Source organism: Vicugna pacos, chromosome 14, assembly GCF_048564905.1.
Source record: "Vicugna pacos chromosome 14, VicPac4, whole genome shotgun sequence".
Taxonomy (NCBI): domain Eukaryota; kingdom Metazoa; phylum Chordata; class Mammalia; order Artiodactyla; family Camelidae; genus Vicugna; species Vicugna pacos.
In genome coordinates, this window is record NC_133000.1 from 35,003,594 (window position 1) to 35,021,760 (window position 18,167).

Consider the following 18,167-nt stretch of genomic DNA (forward strand, 5'->3'; position numbering starts at 1 on the left):
GAGGCACAGACGTACAGAAATCGAGAGATGCCGATACATCTAAACACCCAAAGCCCATTCTGGGAGCCACAATACCATACAGCCAGGGTTAAAATACTTGCTCTGCCACTTACTGGTTCTGTGACCTTGGCCAACTTACCCTCTGTGTGCCTCAATTTCCACACTGTAAAACTGGGATAACAATCAAACCTTCCTTACTCGCTTGTTGAGAAGATTGAAGGATTCATTTCTGTAAAACGCTCAGAAAAGAATGTAGCACATTTTTGGTGCTCAACAAATGTCAAATTAATATTACAGTGGTTTACAAGTCTCCTTCCTAATCATCTTCTGTGTTTCCTGGCTAGACTAATACCAAAAGGAAATTTTTATTTCTCCTTTTATAAACTCTTGGGGTGCACCCTTCTGTTCCATCCCACCACCTGTTTAAACTGATGGAAGGGATACCTCCTCCCCACTCCTCTGGGCCATGCAGAGTGCTACTCTCTTCACAGCCCTGACCCCTGGCCCACAGCTAGCCCTCCTCACATTAACAGATTGAGTTGTGATTCCAGGGAGACAAGCAGGGCATGTGAAACCCTTCCTTTCCCTCCAGTGTTGGCCACCCTAGGGAAGCACCCTGGATGCTCAGCTCCATGGCAGAACAGCCCTGTGCATGATGGGGCAGATTCTCTCAAGGGAAGGCTTGTTGTGGCCCAGAGATACCTGGGACAGGGTGAGTCTCTACTTCTGGGACACAGTATCATGACACTCATTTACCCACAGCCCTGAAGTTCATGGAGAACGTGGCTTCATCAGTAACAAAGAAGACATTTAACGCCTGCCTACTCTTTTGTGTCACCTCTCAGTTGGCTGCTGGAGACAACATGTGTATAAGTATTGGTTCCCCTTAGGCCCCAACATATATGAAGTAACAAAAATTTCTGTGGCTTAACGTTGGTCCAGGGCGACTGTGTAACAGTTCTGACTCTGCTGATGCTAAATTATGGGTGTAGGAATTATGGAACCTCCTCAAATATCTTTCATCATAAAATCAGCTTTTCTTATTTTCTTGTTTCTTTGTAATTACCAAAGACTATAAAATGATGGCTTCACACAAAACAGCAGCTAAAGTTTATGAGTTCTCTTGACGTACCCACTGTGTTAAACACGTTACATAATTACTAATTCTCACAATTCTACAAAGCAGATATGAGCGTCCCCTTCTCACAGACGAGGGGAAAACTCAGAACGAGCTGACTCAGGATCATGTGGTTCAGTGGCAGCACGTGCAGGCAAACCCAAGTCAAGAAACTACACCCCTTCATATATGTACCAAATCAACTGCCACCAATTAACACACAGCGGCGGGGTCAATACTCAGGGAACTCAACACACTTTTCAGCTTTATGGTGCTCCAGAGGCAGCTTCTAGCTGTTTTATAAAATCCCGGCTCACTGGTTTCTAACACTAGAAGAAAAGGCTGATTTTGCCATTGTTTGCACAGCAAGTCTGAAATGTTCACAGCGAGATAACAGAATAAAACTATGATATAAGCAGAAAAATTTTTCCAGGTAGAAAGACATAATGGACATTGTGCTATTCTGAAGCATTAAGCAAAGAAATCAAAATAAAATCACATTGTTTAAGCCTTATTTTACAAACAGAAAAATTAAGACTGTAAAAAGTTGCAACAGCGCCACCTATGGCTAAAAAGACCTTCCAGGTTGCCGGGAAACATGCAACACAAAAATTGACTGTAGGATGAGAAACGAGAATCAGATAACTAGAAGCTTATGTAGCATATACTGCACTTTGCTTCGGGGGAATGGACGGGTATTCAGTATTTAATCTGATATTGCTAATACTCCTAAATATAAACAAAAGACATAGGCTCATGAAAATTCATCTTAGAAGTGGAAAGATTCCAGTCCAGCCACTTCATTTTACACGAGGGGAGACTGAGACCTGAGATCTGTCCTCCTGGCAATCAGCAGCAAAGCTCTCCTAGGTCTCATGTCTTGCACTGTAGTAAAAACCAACAGAACTGTACTACACCTATATTCATAAAAGTCACGTCTGTATTTTTCCAACAGTAGGTAATCTAAGTATCTTGCAAAATAGTTCTCAAAGAGCCAGGAAATGATACAAGTTTGTTGAAATACAAAAACATTTATTTACATATTAAAACAGCATGAGCTTTATTCTCTCTATTAAAAAAGTGACATGTCAAATCAAAATTTTGAAATTTTAAAACCTGAAAAGAGTGCAGAAAAAAATCAAAATATTCTTTAATCACAAAAGAGAGAAGCTTATTCCCTGAAAATAATCAATGTGGATTTTTCTAAACTTAATGGTTCTGGTCAGAATCCGGAGAAATTAAATGTCTGATGGATGGTTACACGGCAACATGAATTCTGAGCTGTAACAATACACATTCTGTGTAAATAATCTTCAAGGTCGTCTGCTTAAGGCAATTTAAGTAGTCCCTGTCTCACTAGAATGACACAGATTTCAATAAAGCTTCATACTGCACTTAAAAAAACTGAATCCTAGTTACTTTAAGCCATATTAATGTATATCATATATATACATATTGAATATGCATCAGAAATAAGCTACCCTTTTTAGTATTCAGAGTTGATACTTCTAAACTATCAGTCACTGTGACAGCACATTTTTATTAAGCACCTATACGGTGCTTTGTATACAAGGCGTCCAGCTCTCACAGTCAGACAAGGTAAACCATATTACTCAAATTTCACAAATGACGAAATATACTTAAGCCAGGTAAACAACTAAGATATTCATCATCAGGAAAGAAAAGAGTAAGGATTTTACTTACAATACTCACTGACAAAGTTTTCTTTCATACTAAGACTATATAAAACAAATTCAGTGTTTGGAAATTTTTCAGTAAATAAATACCACTGGAAAAAAAAAGTAACATCATTAGCAACAGTTGGACTTTCAAAGACCACTTCTCTCTTGCACAATAGTTATTTTAAATGTTTTGTTTTTAGTTCTCACAAAGCACTAAATTAAAAAAATATTACCTTTAAAGTCATTACCTGAGAATAAAACATTTGTGAAAATGTACAATTTTAATTTATGTCACTCTGCCTCACATTCTCACTGGTGTCTCTCCTTTGAAGACCTCATCAGGCTGAGATAGCTAAAATCGGTCATTTATGGACTCACAGGAGTTCGGGAAAACACTCAACAGGAGGCTGATTAGAGGAGCAATTGAGAATTCATCCTGTGCAGCCTGGATTCCAGCATCGAGCTAGCCACCGCCAGCTGCGTGTGATTTGGGGCAAGCTGACCCATCTCTCAATCCCTCAGCTACAAAAAAGGAGACACTGATACCTACAATCAAACACCTGCTATGAAGTAAAATATGAGCAAAGCATTTTAGCCTCAGTTAGGCGTCCACTCACAGCGAGTTTGGTCATTATGATGATGAGGATGGCAGTTAATAAATTAAGCTCGACCAAACAGGAGATATCACCTTAAAGGAGAAACATTCTAAGTCCATGAGAATTTCCTTTTGGATGGATTGCAGAATATTCTATAGATTTTTTTTTTTAATAAAACAAATTTTGTCCATTAATTGTAGATTTACAGGTTCATGGACAAGTCTCCAGAAAAAGAATTAGAGGCCTCTATCCTCTGAAAACTAAGATGTAAATTTAAAAAAAAATCAGGGAAGAGATTATACCTCATTTGGGAGAGTATGTGCTTAGCATGCATGAGGCCCTCAGTTCAGTCCCCAGTAACTCCATCTAAAAACTTTGTTTTTTAAGAAATAGAGAATTAAAGCAAAAAGATGGAGGAATAGGGAATTTTTTAGAGACTCATCTCAGATTTAAGATGGGGAAGAAACCATCCAATTCTCAGAAGAAATCTTGAGGACTATGTAAACTGGATCTGAGATGTCTAGTCTTTTAACATTATTCATGAAATCATATTACCAAGTCTTAAAACTACCTGATAACCCACAGTGGTGATACTGATCATAACAGCTACCATCACGTATTGAGCTCCGGCTAGGACTGCTCTGTTCTGACATCTCTGCCCCTGAGGCCTCACCAGGCGGAGAGCACTAAATTCGGTCATTTATGAGCATCTCGTGTAAGTCCTCAATTTGTGCTTCTCACTCTCCCCTCACCAGCTCCTCTGAGGGAAGCACTGTTATCATCTTCCCCACCCACAGATAAGGCCACTGAGGCACAGAGACTAAACCTGTTCCAGGCCACATTGGCATTAAAGGACGTCTGTATTTCTGCTGTTTTGCTTTTCACAAAGGAATCTGATATATCAATTCAAGGCAGACTGTTAAATAATCAAGTCTGTCAGGTCTTCACCTCAAAGAGCAGATACTATAAATTCCTGATGTAGGATGAGGCTGCCGCCACAAACTGACTCAGCTTGAAATTAATATCCAAGATGAAGCAGCGGATACACGTAAATATTCACGATTGTCAACTCTGCTCACGGGTCTGGGCCCTTCACTGCCTGAAAGGGGGTGAAATCCCCACCCGTGTCTGGGAGGGAAGCCCGGCTCTTCCCGGGCTCACCCAGGCTTCATGGGCTATTTACCCCCACAGACTAGCCTCAACGGTTAAAAGCTCTCAAGATTTTTACACCAGGCAAAACTGAAAGACATTTCTGCAGATGGAGCACTTTCTCAGGCTTAAATTTTTTTGCCTACACTCAGCCAGAGGGAGAAAAGGAACAGAACTCTACAAAGTCTCTGACCCTCACCACTCACAGGAGTAGAATGACCACAGCAGAAGATGGCACTTCACATTGCAGGATGAGAACAAAATAAAGATGCCCCAACAACAGGCACTCCCAGACACAGCGCTCAGCAGTCTTCTGCACAATCACGGTTGTGCAGCCCTCATCACCTTCTATTTCCAGAACACTTCATCAGCCCAAAAGAATCCCCCTATCACTAGCATTCACTCCTTAATCCCCCTCCACTCAGCCCCTTCCAACCATCACCTGCTCTCTGCCTCTGCATGTGCCTATTCTGGGCATTTCAGATCACTGAAATCAACAATTTGTGACCGTTTGTGTCTGCTTCCTTTCAAGTAACAAGCTGTTATCAAGGCTTGTATATTTTGAAGTGGTATCAGCATCTCTTTCTTTTTTTTTTTGGAAACGTTAAAGATTATTAGAAGGTGGTATGTACTATCAAAAAGAGTAGAGTGGAGCATAAGTGATTGGGTTTCAAACGGAAAAGTGTGGGTTGAACAGTCAGGGTGGAATTCCCAAAACAGGTGGCTTTTTCATTCTCCTCTTTTTTTTTTCTTTTTTACTCACTCTTAAGTGTGAATAATGTTCCACTACATGGAGATACTACATTCTGTTCATCCATTCAGCAGCTATTTATGGACGAGGTCCAGAAAAATGAGTGTAAGAGGTGACTAGCATGGATGGCATTTAAGCAAAAGGCAAAATGTGCTTTCAAAAAAAAGCCAACAAACAGAGGCACAAGGAAATTCAGGGCGTTTCTGAGCAAAGTGCTTGCTTGCTTCGGCAGGACTACCGTGCAGGGCTGGGGCGGATATTGGCAGGAATCACGGTGAGGGAGTCAACTGAGAAGACACCCCACCGCAAGCAGCTCAGCCAATCCTCCTCCCTCATCCTGTATTGTTAGAGCAATGTGTCTAGGTTACTCTTATTTCAATTAATAGCAATTTAACTGCACATCTGATCATCTCCATCAGACCACATTACCTCCAAGTCACAGAAAATCATTCACTGACTGGAGCAGCACCAGGACATAACGGTGATGGATCAGGGAGTCCTACAGCATTCCAGCCTGCAGGCACAAACCCCACATGTGCCCTGGTGATGTCCAGAAAATAAAATGCATGGAAATATCTCACTGCTGGTACACGACATCTGACCTCAAATTGCCCGAAAATCATGCTGGCAAAGCACTACTCAACCTTCTCAGTACAAAAAAAAAAAAAGCTAAGAAGGCAAATTTAGGCTCTTCCATTGAAAACCAGCAGCCACCACTGCCAGTATTTCAGCTGGAATGCTCCTGACTTTGAAAACCACTGCGCAGTTACTTTTCAAACGTGAAACTCATATATATATATACCACGTAGATGATATTGCAGTAGGATTTTTCTTTTCAAAATTTCCAGTTGCAAGATTAGCACAAGAAAGTTTATGTTTAGGCTTTAAAAAAAATCAATTATCCTCCACTTTCTTAATTATGAACTTATTATTATTTTATAAATGGAGCTATGGTGCGTATTTAAAACCTTTTGATTTCTGAAAACAAGACCTTTATGACCTCACTATTTCAGAGCAAACTTTAACGATTCTGAGAGGTGGGGCCTGGGGCGCTCACTAACAGCGCTTTAAATACTGGCAAGGATGTGCTATTAAGTAATGCAATGGCTCTAACTCCACATTAGCTCAGAAAGCAAAGAAACCACACCAATGTCTTCCTTAAATATTTTTATATTCCTATTCTTTTGAATATTAAAGTTCTTAAAATATATGATTTTTTTTTGAAAAAGACAACAGCTGTATTAATTTTCCTCTCACCAAGAAAGCAGTCTTTATCAGGAATAAAAACCCCTATGGAAATCGAAATGACAGGACTTTTCTAGCTAAGTGAACATCCAGATGTGAACACAAACCTAAATCCTACCAGATCTCACTCGAAGGAGCTCAACAAAGGCCTGGGCAACCCGGGAGATTAGCTCTTTTGTTCCAAATGTTGGCTGAGCTAAGATCATCACACTAGGCATGGAAGGAGAGAAGAGGAATGTCCACCTGGCGGCCTCCATCAGTTTTCTTCCAGCCACAAGGTGGCTCTAGGGCAGCCCTGCTAACAAGCCCCACATAAGGAAAGCCGGCATCCACACTGCCCCTGCCATCCCGAAGTAGCCCTGATGCCCATATTCCAGCCTGTGAATGGTCTTCTAATGATCCCCCAGTTGGTGGCACCCTCCCCCTCTTCCCCGCTACACACAGATAAACAGAGCCACGACAGCCTTCCCAAAGCACAAATTTGATTACATCAACCCCACTTCAAACACTTCAGAGGCTCCCTGGTAGAGTTCTAGCCCCACCCCAGACCCTTCTTGCCCAGTCTCATCTCAGTACATAGGTCCCCAGTGACCTCAGGAGCCCCCTGACCTGCTCCTGCTTCCCACTTGCCTCCAGGCTCATTTTGACTGTTTCCCAAGGAAGCCTTCCCTCCCTCCAACCTCCACAATTTGTTCCTCTCTTCCTAAAACATTCTAGGCTAAGTCAACTTCTGACAATGCTAAGTTCTCAAGAAGCAAATACATTTTGCTTACTAATGTGGCTACACTCTGTCTCCCCTAGACTCACTGAAGTGCACGTGTTATGAATAAATGAATGACGGGTTGGGTCTCAAAGGGACCGACATACCTGCTCTCGCCCGTCCCGACCCTTTTGTCTGTAGTATATCAGAAGCAAAACCAGAAGTACCTTTCCTGAGGGTCACTTTCTGTTGACACCCTTCACTGCCTACTGTGTCAGTTCTAGTAAAACTCAACTTCTTCCAAAGCCCTACACCACGGACTCTCTCCAGTGTCCTCCCCAGCAGGGGCTCCCTCCACCCTGGACCGCACAGGGCACTCTCCCCGGGTCCCCACGCCAAAAGCTTCCAGGCCTCTGCCCGGGCTGCACCTGCGACCTGAGCCACATTCTTGACTCCTTCTCCTGGCTGACTCTTACTCTGTCCTCACAACTGAATGTAGAGCCCATTTCTTCCAGGAAGTCCTCTCTGATAATGTCCTTTATGTCTTGTCTGGCCTCTATCTATAGCAGCAGTACATGGTGACCAACTGGGTGTTTGCCTGCTCCTTTGAGTCCACGAACCCTTGGGGGCCACGTGGGAAGGAGTGAGAGATTGCAAGACGGGTGGGGGAAGCAAAAAGCAAAAATCACAGCCCAAGTCCCAAATTCAAGGATACTTTCTCAGAAAAAAGTATAAACTATTTCACACGGGTCCAATTTGGCTACTATTTTTGTGGCTTGTGGACAGCAAAAACTTGGTGTTCTAGTCCAAAACCCAGGTTACATGCAAAGAAATGTATATATTCATATCCAAAGGAAACCAGAGCTGCTCAACAACAGTTTGCAGTTAGAACTGAAAGGAAATTTGATAAAATCAATCTCTCTCTCTCTCTTCTTCCTTTTCTAGCATCATATAATTTTAGAAGTATTTGCGTGACTAACAGATGGCTACAGCCCGTGATTCTGCACTGAAGTGTTTGGGTCTGAGGAAGCCCAGATTACATTCACTCTGTAAATGCAATCACACCAACACACTGATAGGTGCCGTGAGTGGTGCAGCTGATGTTCCAAAGCAGGCAACATTATTCTGTAAGAGAACTCTAAATAGAAAGGAAGAAATGCAATGTCCTGTACTCAATTTCATTTGTAATATGGGCCATTAACTGATAGTATATCTTGACAAATGAAACCCAAAAATAAATTGTCAACGTCGATTTTCTTCATCTGACTGTTTTATGCTAACATCGGATATTAAACCCTCACTCCATACGGAAAGCTCAGGCCTATGCTGCAGCACAGTTACATCCCGTGGAAGAAAGCCGACCAAGGGAGAATTGGAGAGTTTCCCTTCAGAAGCTGCGAAGTGTGGTTTTGAACCTGTCCATCATTTGCAACCACGACATCGACAAAGGAGTTAGACGTTACCTCTGTGGGGCGAAAATCACTGCGTGCTTCAGAACCATCAAACAACGCTGAGCTTTGTAAAACAGTCCTGAGGCGCTTAAATCATACTTTTTCTGAAAGGCTCCAAAACTGACCCACTTCACCATTCCAGGTATAACAGGGAAGTACTGGAAACAGTAGAGAGAACATGCCCTTGAAGTCTGACAAGGCCCTGCTTGAATCCTGCTACAGCATTTACTAGCCGCTAAATGGACCAATTCCTTAACCCCTCTGAGAAGGCTTCCCAAACCGCAAAAGGGGGCTGCCACCGCCCACCTGGGAGGCATGGATGTGAATGCAACACGCAAGTAGGGCGGCCGACTGGTACCTGACACGGGGCCTGGCTAGTTTCCCTCCTCTGCCCTTCTCCCCCTTTAAACTTGCACTGTTCCCCCGGTAACGATCAAGCCCCTGAAACAGACTACCCGTATCTTCTGTGTATCCCTGGATACATGCCTTACCCTTAGGAGGCCAGAAAAACAACTGCCTCCTCCCAAGTCACTAACAATGTTCTTAAGAGTCTGGGTATTTTTAACTCTATTTTTCAGGGAGACTATTCCAGAACTTTCCAAGCACCATTCTCCAGGTTGGCTCCCCTCCCAGTGCCCATCCCTTCTCACCTCAGATCCTCTGTCTAACTGCCTTCTGTTCATGGGAAAACCAGTCCAGTAGGGTGGGGCTCCCAAGGCCTCCCTCCCTCCCTCACAGGTGATTGTGACAAACTTCTCCCCACTCCTCACTCCAACTCTAGCTTCTGAGGAGTCGACCCTCCCGGACCCTGCAGACTCTGCACCTTCCCAAGACGCACACGTGGCCACGACCCTCCCTTCAGATTTCTTCCTGGCTGGTCCTGCCCAGCCCCCGGCCCCATAAGGATAACTGGCATTGCTTTGACAATGGCAAACGCCACTGACTGACACACCAAAGCTGCATGGTCTGGGCTTTCCTCCAATCCAGACACAGCCCTGCCCCACCTCAGCCTCAGTCTGCAACCCTCAAGATGATCTAATTCAGATGCAAGGCTGTGAACAGTAGCTAAGAGTGTATCTCTAGTATGGCTCCTTCACCTGAGCCCCAGGCTCATCGACCCGAGTGCCTCTTTGAAGTCCTAACTTGGATGACAAATGGCATCTTAAAAATGCCTCATGTCCACCATTTACTCTGGAATTCCATTCCTGGCAGGTATCTCCCAGACTCCCCATTTTAGTAACAGCCCCAGCACCCACCGAGGTGTCTGAGGTCACATTCAATTTCCACTGTTCCCTCCCCCCAGCCCTGCCCTGGAATCAGTCCTGTTATTTCCGTCAATAAGCCCATCTCAAGTGTAGTTCTGCAGGGACCATGGCCGGAAACACACAAACTCACAGCATGGTGCACTAACAGTCCTCCGTAGGGTGCTCCCTGGAGGGGGAGGCATCTCCTGCCGCTGTTCACCTCAGAAGGCACTGGATTCTCACACAGGAGGCCCAGGAGGAGGGACTCAAGGTTCTCCCGTGGTCTGAGCTTTGAAGGGCCCGAGGTCTGGGGGAGCTCCTAATTAGCAGACACACTTGCCAATGAGCAGATGAGGATGAGGGAACCCATGCAAGGCTGTTATCACTTCAACTCATGGGCTCTCAGGGGCCACGGGAAAGGCCTGTGTCCAAGGTACAGCCCGGCCTTCACAGATCCCAGCCTGCATTTGCCAACCTGGACAGCCTAGACTCCATCTACTTGTGACACTTACTTCTGTTCTGTTCCCCACCCAGAATGTGATGGACTCATTCAGATATTCTGGCTTGTCTCAAGCGAGACAAATTCAGTGAAAAATGAAGTGTCCACATTTGGACCAGAGCATGAAAGGAGAAACAAGGCCTCATGGTCAGCATGATGGTGGTGACCAAACAATTCCGCCAGGTGAGATGAACCAGGGTAGGGGTGAGAATCCAAGGTCCTAGGTCGGCCAAATCATCTTCTTTCACGGTTGTCTGGGGTGTTGGGGACTGACTAACACAAACTAACGACACGGCCGTCAGTGGTGGACGTCAGCTGCAACAGAAACGGATTCAGCTCTTTACTGCCAACATGGGTTAAAAGTAAAGGCCGAGGCAGGGAGGTCTGCACGGCTGCTGAGGCAAACCACAGACCCAGCTCTGAATGCCCACTGGCTGGAGCAGAGAGGAAGCTACGGCCCTTTTAGCAGTCCCTGTGTCCAACAGATCCAGGTGAGCTAGCTACTTAGGAGAAGGCCATGTTGTCCTGATACTGAGAAAAACCAGCCTCGTAAAGGGAACAAAATAGTGGCATGGATTTTAGACCCAATTCTGCCCCTTTATGAAGGCAAAGTAATGTAAATGGCACGGGGAAGTTGAATGCAAAAAAAAAAATATTAAAGAACCAAACGTTGACCGCTTCCTCCAACAGCGTCCCCTGCAGCTGTCACCTCCGTGGCGGCCACTTCCTCACCAGTGACCGCCGGCCAGGAAGCGCCGTCACGCACGTCACACAGCGACAGCCAGGAACCGCGTGCCGAGCACGTTTGTGTAAAAGCAGGAATCGAGCAAAATGCTGCAGAATTAGACCTTACAAGTTTAAATACTCCATGAAAAGAATCCCTCAGCAGCCGCCTAAATCAAATCGCATCTTACTTCTACAAAACAATCAAACAAATTTAATAAGAGCGCATTTGTCACCAAATAAAAGGACAACCAAACATGTTCCTCAAAAGCAAGGATTTCAACAGGTATCAAACACCAGTGGGTGATGAGCTAACAAAGAAAATATTCCAAAAAATTAGAAAATTAAAAAATGACTAAGATAATAGATGGATCAAAACAGCTGTTAAGTTGTTGCTTTTTAAAGCAATGGAGACGTACGGAGGGCAATCTGGCTATTTCCAATGCAGGGTGTGCACAGCCCACATTTTCAGAAGCAACAACATGCTCACTGGGCAGTACAAGTGAAAAAGGAATAAAGAAAAAGGAAAAGAGGAACAAGAGAAAATTAGAAACACACAAGAACAAAAATGATTTTGACTGCATGTACAAGAATTTACGTGAGTGTGTGAGGTCAGGGATGCGGGGATGGTGAGACCCACCCTCACCTCCTGCTCCAGGGAAAGCAGGGGCCTGAGGGGAGCGGCGCTGCCAAGGGACCACAACGTGTTCAGCGCCCCTAACCAAAATTCCACCTACAAGCGTCGAGGCAGCTTTTGAGCTACAAATTGTGGTCGCATTTCATTCTGGACAGATTTAGTCACTGCCACCAAGAGTAGCAGGAGAGAATGAGGCTCTGCTCCTGCACCAAGGCATTGTTTAAAAAATTAATGACTGTGGAATAGTAAAAGCAACAATGGAGTAGAAGTGACTGGAGGAGAATGTGCTTGACCCTCGCTCACTGGCCGCGTTATCTCACTGACGTTCAGATGCTGGCTGAGCCCTTATGGTACCAGAACAGACAGACCCACAAGGAGGGAAGATTAATGCGCTGAACCACTGTGGGCTAAGTACACATCCGGCTACTACGCTAAGTCCCAAGGGCAGACTTCAAAAGGCAAAAACAAGCTGGCATTCTCTGGTGGGTCTGCAGACTCAGAGACAAGCATTTGTTGAGCAAAAATGTCACCAGTGCCTCCTATGGCAAAAGAAGTGGCACTGGCGTGGGGTCTGGGGCAGGGCTCCAGGCTTCCACTGCTCACTCACCAGTCTGTCCAGGGGGAGAAGAAGGTCCCTGCTTAGGTTTCGCTGATGAACCTACCTTGACTAATGTCTGGGGCCTCAGCAGGAGTTGACAGATGAGGTGAACGGAGCCAGACTCTGTGTAGCACGGTGCTGGCAGCTATGCCCTCAGCAGTGCCCAGGCTCCTAAACATGTCAGCTCATCTCCAAGAAGTAGATGGGGATTGCGGGCATGTAGATCATAGGGCCCTGTGAGGACAAGTACAGATCATGGCCACGACATGCCTCTCCTCTTCCTTAAGCCATAGAGGTATGTCCTGGGAGGAACAGAATATTCATCCAGAGCCTGCTAGGAGGGCTCTCGCAGGTGGGACTCGGGTCCCCCGTGCTTTTCACTCACAGGGCTGGTCTAGACATTCTATTTATCAATTCTCTAGCATCTTCTCCTCCAACTTACCAACAACCAGAAAGTAGGATCTGATCTTACGTAAGTTCAAGAATCACAGAGCACCTCCTCCAAAGTGGGCCTGGTAGCACATGCCAGGTCCTCCGACCGTCACCTGTGGGACCACCATGAGCCCTCTCCAGACCCAAGGACAGAGGCCGTAGACTGGGGGGACACAGCTTCCCTCACTCACCCCAGAAAAGGGGGACCACGTCTCGGCAAAGGCATCTCACCCTCTTCTGCCCGAGGGACAGCACGATAGATACACCGGGAAACAGAGCAGAAGGTGGGGGGGAAGGCAGCCCAGAAGAGCTCGTCTGTACTTCGGAGGCAAAGTGGGGCCTTTGACTTAATCACAGGGACAAACTGAGAATGAATATTTCCCTGCTCTGTCCCAAACACCGTGATACGCCTTTCCCTGCATAAGGAGTTCATTCAGAAGTCCCTGACGGTGTTTCTGATGTCCTAACATGGCATGGTGGCTGTCGGGCAGGAAGAGACTGCCTGAGCTGAAAAGGTGCTGGGCCTGGGAGGCAGGTGATAGCGGATCCAGCAGCAGCTCAACCAGCGCCTCGTTTTGCCTCTCGGGGTTCAGCATCTCATCTAAAAGCAAAGGGATGAGCATGTCCCAGGACAGGCTGCCCAACAGAAATGAAATGAGAGCCATGTAAAGAAAGTTTCCCAGTTGCCACGTTTAAAATTTTAAACAAAGGAACAAACCAATAAACAAAAAACAAATACTAGAATGTGATTTTAAGAACAGATTTTACTTTATCTACTGTATGTTCAATACTATCATTTTGACATGTAATCAATATAGGAAGTAAAGAGATAGTTTATGTACTTTTACTAGACAAGCCTCAGCGTCTGATATGCATTTGACCTACAGCACATCTCAGCTCAGTCCAGCCTCCTCCCCAGTGCTCCTAGCATCAGTGGCTTTGGCTACTTTCTTGGACAGCAACTCCAGGGTTCCCACCATGGTCCTGGCTGTAAAGCGGGAGTAAGTGTCCACACTAACCCTAAAAGGATCTCTCTGAAACAAAGGCAGATTCTCTTTGAAATGTCTGTAAAGCGGCGGGCTGCACCTCCCCTTCCCTTGGCTACAAGACAGACTTCTTCCTTGCTGATCCCTTTCTGGATGTAGGGAAGCAATCCGGCACACAGCCAGGGTGGACTGTCCTCCAGGTAAACTTACCTGCTCTCTGTGTCCAGTCTCATGAATTCCTCCTTCTCAAACGGGATGCAGAGGAGGGGGATCTTGTCCCCAGAATTCTTGGGGCCACCATCCAGCCACTTGGACTTGAGCAAGATGAAGAGTGAGTCAGTGAAGTCCTCGATCCTCTTCTCCACCACCCTGCAGTCCTCTTAGTTTGAAGGCAACGTCGGTGCGTGGCTGCTCGGCTACCTCCCCATGCTGCACAAAGACAAAAAGCTAAGAGTCATTAAACGAGGTGCCATACAGCTCCTCTGCACGTGGAGCTTCTCGAAGGCCTTGGCAGAGAGACAGTCGGTAATGGTGACAAGGCCCACGACCTTGCGGAGGGTCTGGAAGATGCTCCACCCATTGTCGGGCACATAGTGGTGCCTGTAGTGGATACAGTGTGTCCACTGTGAGCCGCATGGGCTGATATGGCTCACCAAGGTGAGTAGCTGATAGATGCAAAGAAATTCTCCTCTGAGATGATCTCTATGGATTGGACCACAACGGGACGAGTCTGGTGGTCCTCAGCACACTGCACGTAGTCAGGGATGCTCATGTTGCAGGCCCTGCCGAGAGGGGAGAGGAGATCGTGGTACATACTCTGCTGTGTGCTACGGGCCCATCTGGGTTGCGGTGACCTGGTGTGTACCAGCCAGAATGCAAAGGAAGCCAAAGCAAATCCAACGGTACAGTTTGTCCTCAGAGTCTGCACATGGCCACTGTAGCTCGGATCACATTACCCAGCTTTTGGTCTAGGCTTCCTGCCTCTGCAGAGAAGGGTCACTTCTTATTTTATATTTCCAAGCACCTAGCAAGGCCCTGATGCAAAGTCACTGCTCAAAAATGCTGAATAAAAAATGAACAAAGGAAATGCTTTCCCCAACCCCCTTCAGCAGAATATAAAGAAAAGGACCACAGTAGGATCAAAAGATGTGGATTTCTATCCAATTTATTTGAACTCCTAAGCTTCATAATAATGGATAAGAAAACTTGCCTTGGGGAAGAGTGTACAGTTCAGTGGTAGAGCACATGCTTAGCATGTACGACATCCTGGGTTCAAACCCCAGTACCTCATTTTAAAAATGAAACAAATAAATACACCTAATTACCCAGCTGAAAATGTATTTTTTAATTCAAAAGTCTAAAAACACCTTGCAATTGACACAACATTGTAAACTTGACTATACTTCATTTAAAAAAAAAATCTTTGCCTTACAAGAATATATCTGGATTACGGATGTTTTCAAATGTAAAATGCCTAGGGTACCACCTGCATAAAAGGAGGTGACTGTACAAATGTTCTATCCCTCCTTTATGAGATATACTTCCTTTGGGTGGGTTATAAACTCTCAGAGCTAATTTTCTCAGATTAAAAATATAAATATTACCAGATTCTCAGTACTGCTGAAGAATCAGATAACCCTAAGAAAGCATCTGACACACAGAGATTACTCAATAAATGTTTGTTGAATGAATGAATAAACAGTCAAAGTGAATGCTGCTCCCTGCCACAAGCCATCATAATGGTACTGCCTGGAAATCCCAAGCCCACGTTCACCCGACTCTGCACTAACAATGTGGGATACCTGGGCAGGCCTGTGTGCTTCTCTAAGCCCCAGTTTAATCATGAATAGAAATAAGGGCAATAACACAAACCTCAAATTGTTAGTGAGTCAGTAATTAATTGTACCCCAACACTGCAAGATGGAACCATTAAGAAAACTGGGCAAAGTGTCCACATGCCCTCTCCATATAATCTTTTACTACCACATGGGAATCTACATTACATCTCAAAATAAGAAGTCTAATATTTTAAAGAGGTCATTGAGGTTAGGTGAGCTCACTGTCTCAAATAAGGAACACACAGTACAAATAGGACAATGCCCAGCCCATGAGATACACTCAGTTAAAATTCCCACTGAACCCACTAGTCCCTCCAACTTCAGAGCAAGAGGATGGGTCCTCGTGGCAACAGGCCGCAGCACCTGAAGCTAACAAAGCTAATGGTGTCCACTTAAAAGAGCCCCTGTCACCACCCTTGTTCTAATTTTCTATTTGTAATCTTTTTCTATGCATTAAATTGAAACTCCCAATTGCATAGAATTCTTACCAGATATCATGATGGCAGCCCTTCAAAACCTGACCACAGAGATCATGATGGCAGCCCTTCTTGGTGAAACAATAAAATGAAGAGCCATTTCCACAAGACCTCTGTGTAAATCTACTAGGGAACTTCATCCTGGACTGAGGAAGAGGACTGGGGAGTAGCGGGTAAACTGGGGCACAGAGAAATAGGGGCCACCTGTCCCACGATGGACTTTAGACTCACCCTCACCCTCCAGGAACTTCAAAATACACACAGACAGAGTGCTATGGACAAGAATTTTTTTTACACAAATCCCTGAATCCCTAGCAGATCTTGTTTCTACCGAGACACAAATGTCTTATGTGTATAATGTTTCACAGAAGCCTTAAAATATTATCACCCCAACTTGACCCATCAAGAAACTGAGGTAGAGAAGTTTATCACATTCTACAAGATTAGAGAGAGGCCACGTCAGACACCGTATTTAAATCCAAGTCCCTGCTCCAGTGCTCACACTAGAAAATGTCACATACTGCCTCTTTCCTGCCCTCTCCCTGCAATAAATCCCTGAAGAGTCATTTCTGTGTCACCTGGAATCAAACTCACATCAATTTTTCACAAAGAGCTATGTAACTCCTTAGAGGATTTATCAAAATCTAAAGGGTTGGGTTGATAGGAGAAATTTGCATTTTCTGTTTCTCAAAGGAAACATGGCTTTAAAAGAAACTGAAAAGTACTTATCTAGTCTAAGCCCTCATTGTGCAGAGAAAGAAACGGAGGCTCAGAGGAGAAGAGGAAAGGGCGTTATTAAGAAATATTGCCTCAGCGCGGCACCAAGCCAGCCCTGGGCCCTTCTGGGGGAGGATCTGGAAGGCCCAGGAGAATGAGTGTTAGAAAATAGAAAGAGAAGAAGCATATAAGGCCCCGTCTCTACACCACCATACCATGAATTTCCACCAATTACCCAGTATGTGTGCAGCCAATATTAAGGTTGTCTGAACAGGTTATTGAAACCTGGAATTCTCAACCATAGTGGAAATTCCAGCATTTACTGTGCTTTTTTCCCAGTTCAACCATCAATTCAGTGGGCACTCTGTACCAGGGACTACACGAGGCCTGGAGTTCTCCCAATTACAGATCTCTATTACCACGTGTGCAAAGCACATAAAGGCCAGCAGAAGAAAAGTGCCCACAGATAAGATGGAATTACTGAAACCGAAAGCAGCCAAAGAGCATATATTACTAGGAAAAACGGTGCTCCTAGAAATGGACTCATGGACATAGAAAGCAAACTGTGTTTAGCAGGCAGGAAAGGGGGGATTAACAGATACAAATTAGTAAATATAAAATAAATGACAAGGACCTGCTATATAACACAGGGAACTATATTCAATTTCTTGTAATGAGTTATACTAAAAACAATCTAAAACATATGTATATACATATGCATATGTTTATAACTGAATCTCTGCTCTACACCTGAAACTAACATTGTAAATTGACTACACTTAAATAAAAAATAATTTAAAAAATAAGTAAAAATAAAAGCAACGCCGTTAAGAAAAAATAAAAGAACACTCTAATCCCCTTAGCTGTATGTGGTGGAGAATTCTGGTTGCAAGCACCAAGTCCACTGGATCACTCCAGCACTGGCTGTCACTCTTTCTGACCATCAGAGAGTCCCTTGCTTCACTGAGGTTACTTTTCTCTTCTGTGAAAGAAAGGCTACAGCTGCAACTAACGATGTATAGAATCTCATCATTCACAAGCCCAACAAGTAGTGAGGACTTCCCATGGGCCCGGCTCTGGACAGAGGAAAAGATAGAGTCCGAGATATATTCATGGGTAGAAGAAGTTTATGCCTTAAAGACATTAATTCTTCCTGTTTTGATAGACAGATTCATTGCAATTCTGATTAGAATTCCTACCAGATTTTTCTTGGAATGTAACAAGTGAATTTATGGTCAAGAATAGCCAAGAAATTTCTTTAGAACCACCACTGGGGAGGGGTGGATAGGTCATTAATTTCCACTGCTCTTTCTGAAGTGATAAAAA

The 18,167-nt window shown here is 44.6% G+C and overlaps 1 protein-coding gene across 1 annotated transcript in view; it reads right to left on the bottom strand.

Moving 5' to 3' along the window:
• Positions 1-18,167, bottom strand: part of LOC140701238 (uncharacterized) — a 166,165-nt gene that overhangs the window by 68,360 nt on the left and 79,638 nt on the right. Inside the window, exon 3 of the transcript XR_012080203.1 lies at positions 14,021-14,239. The gene's annotated coding sequence lies outside the window, so the exon portion shown is untranslated. Of the gene's footprint in view, positions 14,240-18,167 lie in introns of the transcript that reaches the window.